Consider the following 8618-nt stretch of genomic DNA (forward strand, 5'->3'; position numbering starts at 1 on the left):
GTTCCGCAGCGCGAAGTTTGCACATGATTTCTTTTTAATGCAGCAGCCAATTAGGTAGATAAATAGTATAATGGAAACTATTTTTGGTAAGTGAAAGATTAAGGTGGGAGAAACTTTTCCAAACAACCCTAATTGGCATTTGAAAATTTCAGAATATTGCTGAATGATGCTTGGAACCCGAATTGCCCATTTATATGATAATGTAGTGGTTGGCACTACTGGCCTACTCAGTTTGTCCACCCAGAATGTTGGTGCCACCTAGCAAGCTTATATCATTTATTCATGACTCTTAGTCTGTTTATGATTTGGATTTGTAATTAGTATTGTGATTCAATGGAATCACAATATATTTGGCCCATTTCTGGTCTCTTATACAAACATAGCCTGCTAGTGGTTAACCCGCAAGCCGTGTATTACAGACAAAATAAGATATTTTACATGAATTTGTAATTTCTCTACTAAACGTCTGAAGTAAAGAAATTACATCCATGTATTTCAATGGGGCTTCAACTTCGTTAATAATTCTATTTGTATTTGTGCCCAAAGTTTTCATTTCATGCCTAGTGACAATTTTAACAACTTATCCTTCATTTTTAAGTGATTTACACACAATTTTAATTGTTTTTTATACTTGGCGGGATTACTGAATGGGACTTTAATCACATCCGAGTTATTTCAATTAGTATTGATCATTAAACCAACTTAAAAGCTTCCTATATAAACTTTACTTGCCTAATTTTAAAAATCAAGTGAAACTGACCATGCTGACCACTGATCAGTTTAATAAGAACAATGGGTAGTGTCAATACCTGTTAGGCATGAAATACTCACACAATGTGCCTTGCATAATATTGCCATACTCTCCAATCCACACTATTGGACTAGTCCAGTTGAAATCCATACACCCCCTATAGAAGAAAGGCTGACAGTAAAATTAGAGATGTTGCCCAAACTTTGACTGTCCTTTTCTGTAACCTTTCTGTAACCTTTCTGTAACCTTCTTTACCAATTTCAGCTTCCTTTGCATGATTCCATATTATATGTTTTTATATAGGCCTACATTCTGTTTTGCACAAACTTGCAGTTTTAAATTGTAGAAAAACTTGTTCTTTCAAATCCAATTAATTAAATAGGTAAAAACATTGTTTTAACTTTTAAAAGACACCAGATGATGTTTCTCCTGTCTTGATCAGTTGGTTTCTTCAGAGCTATCATGCTCCTCAGGCTTGATTCAACATAATTCCTCAGCACTAATATGCAGATGATTTCATTGGAGCAGTATTTTTGTGGGACATGAGAGCACTTCAGATAAATCAAATTACATTCAAATATGAGGAATATGCTTCTGATATCAAGTAATTTGGGTTGGTTGAAATTGGGTGACTGAGCCCTTAAACCTTGCTTAATTTGTATGTACCGTACCCTGGTCCCTGTACACCGGTCACTTATTATCCGTTCCTTTTTAAATGCAAGCGTTTTCTTCTGAACAATATATTGATCTTTCTTTTTACTTATAGTGAAAACTAATACTGGATGTGTCAAAATGATTTCATTATTTTGTAAATATTTAAAAACAGTATGCCAATTCACCATGGTCACTCTGTTACTCTGAAGATTGTAATTAGATAAATTTAGTTTACCTTCTGGAATGTCAAATTCCAACTTTGGATTTTTTGTTTAAAAAAGTTTGTTTGATTTAACTTTTGTTTGCTTTTTAATTACTTTTCACTAATCCAAAAGTAACAATTCTTTTGTTATGTTACAATTTTATTATTTAGCTTGAAATTCCAAGAAGGCAATTTTATTTTACCCTTTGGGCTGAAAGAGTGTAAAAGGTTTACTAATTCTATATCAAATTGACTTGAACTGGCTCAGTTCCCAGACTATTGGACTATTCCAGTTGAAATCCACACACCCCTAGATAGTCTGTGCTACCGTGCACCTATATTATCCATAGGGAGATAAACTACTGGGAACCACACACTCTTGGAAACCATAGTGGGCTCCGCTTGTTGCTCGCTATTCGTGGGGCATTGCGGTTTGTGATTTGCGGCTTATGTCCTCCTTAAATCACGAGTAGTCTTTAACAAAGACTACCTATAGAAGACATGACCTTACTCTCCCACACAGGGAGTGTGAATTTCAATTGGAGCTACCTGAATGGATGCTTTCATTTGAAATCTACACCCCCTGTGTGGGAGATCAAGATCATGTCTTCCATAGGGGGTGCATGGATTTCAACTGGAATACCTGCCTCGAAGCACGAGGATCAGAGAGAAATGAGTTATGTGCTAACATGATTGAACTTTAATTTTTCTTTCTAATTATTTTTACTAATCTGAAATCAGTAAAAGTGAAACAAGCACATAAGGTTATTTTATTTTATCCTCTGGGCAGAAAGAGTTTTATAGAATGTCCACTCTACTAGGGTCTGTGGCGTGGTCCACTGTATACTCTTGCATGAAAAAAAGTGGTATTCTTTCCAAACTTTCCTGAGAGGTCATCAAACTTTATAGTTTCAGATACAGTAGTTGTTTTTATTTCAAACATCTTAATTTGAAAAGCTTTGAAATTGTTTCCATGATTTACCATGTAAAATTAAGAATATATAGCTATTTTAATATTGAATTTTTTTGTCAATGGTAAAATAAATCACAAAAACTGCACTCAACTCACATCACTTTTCAGAAATGACAGCTGTGTAAAATGAAAAGATCAGAGTGTGGATTTTAGAACCTTTGTCCACAAATGTTGCATATAAATCTTAAATAGAGGCATTTTGTCCATTTTACTTCTTTGCTATATAGACTTTGAAACTGATTGATATGAGTAGTCAATAAGTTTGTAGAACAAGGTACTTGAAAGAGTACTAGCCAAATTCTTGAACAGGGTCACTGCATACCTTAATGCACCCGTCGTCGCAATATTTCTTAAAACATTCTATATCAACAAACTGGAAGTTTTCCGATTGCTCCATGAGCCACTCTTCATTGTTCATTGATCACCAGCAATCCTGATATTATGAAGGTAGGGCTTAAAATTCTAAAATAGGTTTCACTAACTGGAGGTCATGCCTGGACCAAATATGGTTGATTTAGTTAACTGACCCCTCTGTTGTGAATGGCAGCTTGACAAACTGAGAATAGGGTACAGGACACAATTCAAGAACAGTCCCATTCCTAAGACCAACCTCCTTCACTTGATGGCTTGTATCAATTTTGATTTTACTTGCATTTGGCAAAGAAACTGTCATCAAGACTGTCCCTGAATTTCAGAAAACAGCGATGAAGACCTTCCACTATGGTGACCAAGTGATGATCTTCTTAGGGGTGGTAGATCCAGGTGTGTCCACTGAATGGACTCATAATTCCAGTGATTAATGTACATATCTAATCACCTAAACCTTATATAGATAAAACTTGTCTCGGTCCTCATTCTAAGTGTATAAAAGATGTGGACCCGATTATGTTGACTGGCGTCAATTTTGTGCATAAGGATTCTAGGGCCATATCTAGAAGACACCCTGAAATACCCAAATGTTAATGGATTCATGTTGAAAACATTTTCATCAGAGTTGTCATATTTCATTGTGGAAATCTTGTCATTCTTGTTTGGTTCTTTATTCATTATCAATGCCACTGTACCTGCACATATATCATTAGTGGTGATGTCAGCAAGTCTTTTGGACCTTGGATGATTTTCAAGGACCTCCATTCCATCCTTCAACTCTAAGGACCATTTTGTTGCTGTTCAATATCAAGAACTTCATCACCATTTACAACAACTGTACACTGTTAAATTTCATTTGAGTTTTCACCACCGTTGGGAGAAATTTCCATAATGACCTTGTGTTCACTTCTGGAAGTACCTGTGAATTCAAGGAGGTAGGCTCTCTGTAGAGTGTCCTGTCCATATACAGTCATGCAAAAATCGAATAGTTTGAAGGAACACGCTTCAAATGAGACCAAATTCAATACCGTGTGACAAAGTAGCATACCTTGTTCTACAAACTTTTGACTGCCCTTGTATATACCCACAAGCTACCAACATACATGTATGTACATGTAGGAGTAAAACCTGCAGGTGATTCGCCTCGGCGCGGCTCCGAGGGCTTTGCCCTCGTTTCGCGCCCTTGGTACAAACACTCCTTTGGTGCGGAACCCATTCCGATCGTCTTTGACAATGACTAGCCATTAGAATGGGGGGGCTTACAAGAATACAAAAAGGGTCATAAACAGGGGGTCATTAGTCATTGGGTGACTAAACATTAAAGTCATGAGGATCATAGGTTTAATATCTGCATGTGAAACTGATGTAGTGAATGTAGAAAAAAGAAAATGGGAAAAAGTCCAAACACTACTACTAATAATAATTATGCTAATTTTACATTGATAAAGAAAAACAAAACACCTCTCTCCAGGCCTGTAACCAGGGGGGGGGGGGCAGATGGCCCCCAATCCCAAAATGCCCCAAAAGTCCCCTTTCTTGACCCAAAAAGTTCCATTTGCGAGTGTAGCGAGCGAAAAATTTGGGGGTTTCTATGCCTTTTTGGTCAAAAAAGGTCCACATTTTGGGAAAAAAGTCCACTTACTCAAAATCTGCCCCCGTGTCCAAAAAGGTCCAAATTTTGAAGAAAAAAAAGTCCACTTTTTCAAAATCAGCACCCCAAATAAATCCTGGTTACGGGCCTGCCTCTCTCCCTCATAAAAATCCTTTGAACGATCATATCATATGATAGAGAACCAAGCCTTACGATGATCAATTTGACCCACATTTCATGGATATGGTGCAGTAGGTTTAATAATCAAAATATACTACAGATATCTCCCCCTGCAGGGTATCTCCCACTATCCTTTCACCCAGGCCCGTACGCAGGATTTCATTTGGGGGGTGCTGATTTTGAAAAAGTGGACCTTTTTTTCCAAATTTTGTGAAAAGTGGACTTTCTTCCTAAAATTTGGACCTTTTTTGTCCAAAAAAGCGTAAAAACCCTGATTTTTTGTCTCGCTACGCTCGCAAATTCTCAAATTTTTGGACTTTTGTATACTTTTCCATATTTGGGGGGTGCGTCGCACCCCCCGCACGCCCCCTGCGTACGGGCCTGCTTTCACCAACACCTTTTTGTGAACTTCAAAGCCAATCAATCAATTTTTATGAACTTCTTATAAGAATTTTTATGAGCTTCATAAGTTCATGTTAGCCCACTAAACTCTGGATGGCATGGCAGTCTAGACCATCTCTGCCATGCACACATGCACAACTATGCTCAACATTCATGCACATTCACTGCACAAAATGTTGCCTCAAATAATAATATTAATAATTTAAATATTTTTTTACAGATATCTCTCATTTTAGCAACACATTTTTACAAACTTCACACACCGATAATTTTTATGAACTTCATAAGTTTATGTAAGCACATTGAACTCTAGATGACAGTCAAAAGAACGTCTCTGTCATGCACACATGCACACCTATATGCACATAGCACTGCACAAAAATGATCATCCTTGTGTACCTGTTGATGATTTAATTGGAATCAGATTTGCACCTTTTGATCAGTAAATGCATGCCTACCCCGGGATGCCTAACTTACTGTTAAAAGTTACTGAATTTGCCCTTTGAACAGACTTGAACTCATTACCCTTCTGATGAACTTGATTTTACAAATGTAATAAAAAGATAGAATTTTATTTATTTTTTACAAGTATAATTAATCAAATACTTGTTTTCTTCTCCGATGTCAACTCACCCCATGAAATTTTGTATTTGAAAGGCTTTGTTCCAAGATAACAATAACATATCAGTAACATGTGTCTTTGTGAAATACAAGTCACCCCATGACATACTTTGAGGGGAATTTAAGTTTTTCTGTAGACAACAGTCTACCTAACAATACAATAGTCCTAACTGTGCCACCATATGATAACCAACCTTATTTAGGCCTGTACGTTGGGGGGGGGAGTACCATTCCCGAAAAAAATCCACAAAGGTTCACTTTTTGCTATTCATAAGGTATACTTTTTGTTGAAAAGGCATTCAAAAAGTCAAAAAAGGACAATTTTTAAGGGGGTTTAGGGCCATTTTTTGAAAAAAGGTCCACTTTTTGGAAGTTCTGCCCGTTTTAGCGGATACGTGCCCCGCTGGGGCTTTCAGACATAACATCTTCATTAGATTTAGATTGCCTTGCATGTGATAAAATCTGAAAATCAAAAATCAACATTTTCAAGGGCCCCTGTTGCAACACCAGAAGTTTAGACATTTCTAACCCCAAAATTATAATAGGCTTTCTGTTTTGGAGGTCTGTGAAATTCTGCCACCCATCCTCCATCAAATAATCAAGTTCATCTACCATGCAGCTCTGCAAAAAAAGCATTCAAAATCAAGATATTTTGGCCAATTTTCACCTCTCAGTCCCTGGTAATTTGAGCCCTGGATCTGCACATGTATAGAAACAATTGTGGTCCAAACAGAGGGATCTGGGAGGGTGAAAAATATGATCCAGGTACTATTTGCTAATAGGAATTTACTGTAAAATGCAGTCTTATTTTTATGTTGGGTCTTCATAAAACAAAATATGTCCAAATATCAGGAGTCAAATTTAGCTTCTGACTGTTGGCAATAACCAACTCTAAATATCTCGGTCAAGCTGTAACACCAAAGGCACTTGCCCCTTGCCCATGTGTCCAGTTGTAGAAACAGCCCTCAAATTATTGTTCCCAACAGTGCCCCTGTCAACCACAGATTACATAATGGTTCCAGTATTCTGTGCACAGACATTCAAGAACATTTTGACCACTAGGGTCTGTGTTTTGACTTTTGGAAAATTAGTTTTAACTCTTTGGAATTTGAGTCAAATAAACTTGAGGAAAAAAAAGTGAGTGAAATTCCTGACCCTTTGGTATTGACCATTGCCATTTAGTAGACGGATTTATGAAAAACTTGATTAATTATATGGTTTTAAATTAAAATGTAATGGCAAGTTGTTATGCTGGCGGGCAAGTTGTAAAAACTTGGCCAGTTGCAAATATGTTTTAGGTTCAAACTTGGGTGAAATGTTCTGGTATAAACAATGGGGCATAATTGTCTGGCAGTTATTCATCTTGCATGGTGCCTACATCTATCATTATTATCCATTGCTGTTACAATTGTCACATTTGAGATTGGCTAATGTTAAGATTTAATTGGAATCAGATTTACAGTAATTTGTAAGTAAAATATTGTCACTTCCAACAATACAATACTAATTCCAACTATCCAAATGATGATTTATGCCTTAGGGTAGTTCAAATTTGCACTCTACCATAGACTCTAAACTCTACCATAGACAGTACATGTAGCAAACTCTTTTACCAATATGCATACGTGACATTCAATGTGCATAATTATATTGTATACATATATTAACTGTCTATGAGTCTGATGGTCGAAATATAATCACGAGGTGAAAGATGGATTGTTCCATTCCACGAGCCGGAACGGCGAGTGGAATGGAACAATACATCTTTCACCTTGTGATTATATTTCGACCATTTACACGAATTTAAGACAGTTTATAATATTTGTTTTATATCACGCATACATAAATTCTATACTTAAACACTATTTAAGGTAGGAAATACATTTTTTCATCAACATAACACCATGTTTTGCCGTGATATACTTCACATTTTGGGGTTCACCCATTACTAAATCAGCGAGTCTAAGAGTCAGCTCACCGTCGGCTTGGCGCAGGCGCACTACGGCACAGCACTATGATGGTAAAAACTATCACACGGAGGATGATGGTAAAAATGATAAATGGTAATCAACCAATGAACTGTCTAGAATTTATGTATGAGTGATTGCAGAAAGAGACCATCGGCATGTGTGACTAAGTTTACCAACAAAAACACACAAGAAATTTCTGACATCTGTCAACTGCAAATCATAGTCTTCTTTCATGTTACAAAAATGCAACAATAGATAATCCAGCCATGACTAATGTGCATGAATTTTATGATCATGCTAATATGTATGGGAGCTTTGAGACACTTTAAATTAATGGCATCTTACCAAACAAAACAAAATTTTGACAGTTTGGCATGCAAGTCTACCATGTCACATAAAATACAGGTCGGTGGTTCAAGGTCATCGTTCCATGTGTAAGAATTAACTTTTTCAACCAGTAATCATAACATAATGACCTTTTTTATTATGTGAAAGAAATGAACCATGTTCTGACAAATGTATAATGTAATTATACCTATAGAATGATATCACTTTGTATTCTATTATGTGAAAGAAATGAACCATGTTATGACAAATAATGTATTATACCAATAGAATGATATCACTTTGTGGTAACATTGGTTTTAACCAGGAAAGTTGAAAAAGATGGAGGAAGAACGGAATTATATCCTTGAGATAATCCCGTAGGTTATCCTGTCGCACCTATTCATAGTCCTTTATTCTCAAGTAGCTACACATCTACTTGAAAGTAGCCTTTGATGTGATGTGCCTTGCCGACTACGGTTGATTAATTTTCACTCCAGAATTGAAACCATATCCAATGTTTCTATAGATAATTCCTTGAAAGTATGACACGTGTGCGTTAGGCTGCGATCACATAGAAG

Source organism: Amphiura filiformis, chromosome 13, assembly GCF_039555335.1.
Source record: "Amphiura filiformis chromosome 13, Afil_fr2py, whole genome shotgun sequence".
Taxonomy (NCBI): domain Eukaryota; kingdom Metazoa; phylum Echinodermata; class Ophiuroidea; order Amphilepidida; family Amphiuridae; genus Amphiura; species Amphiura filiformis.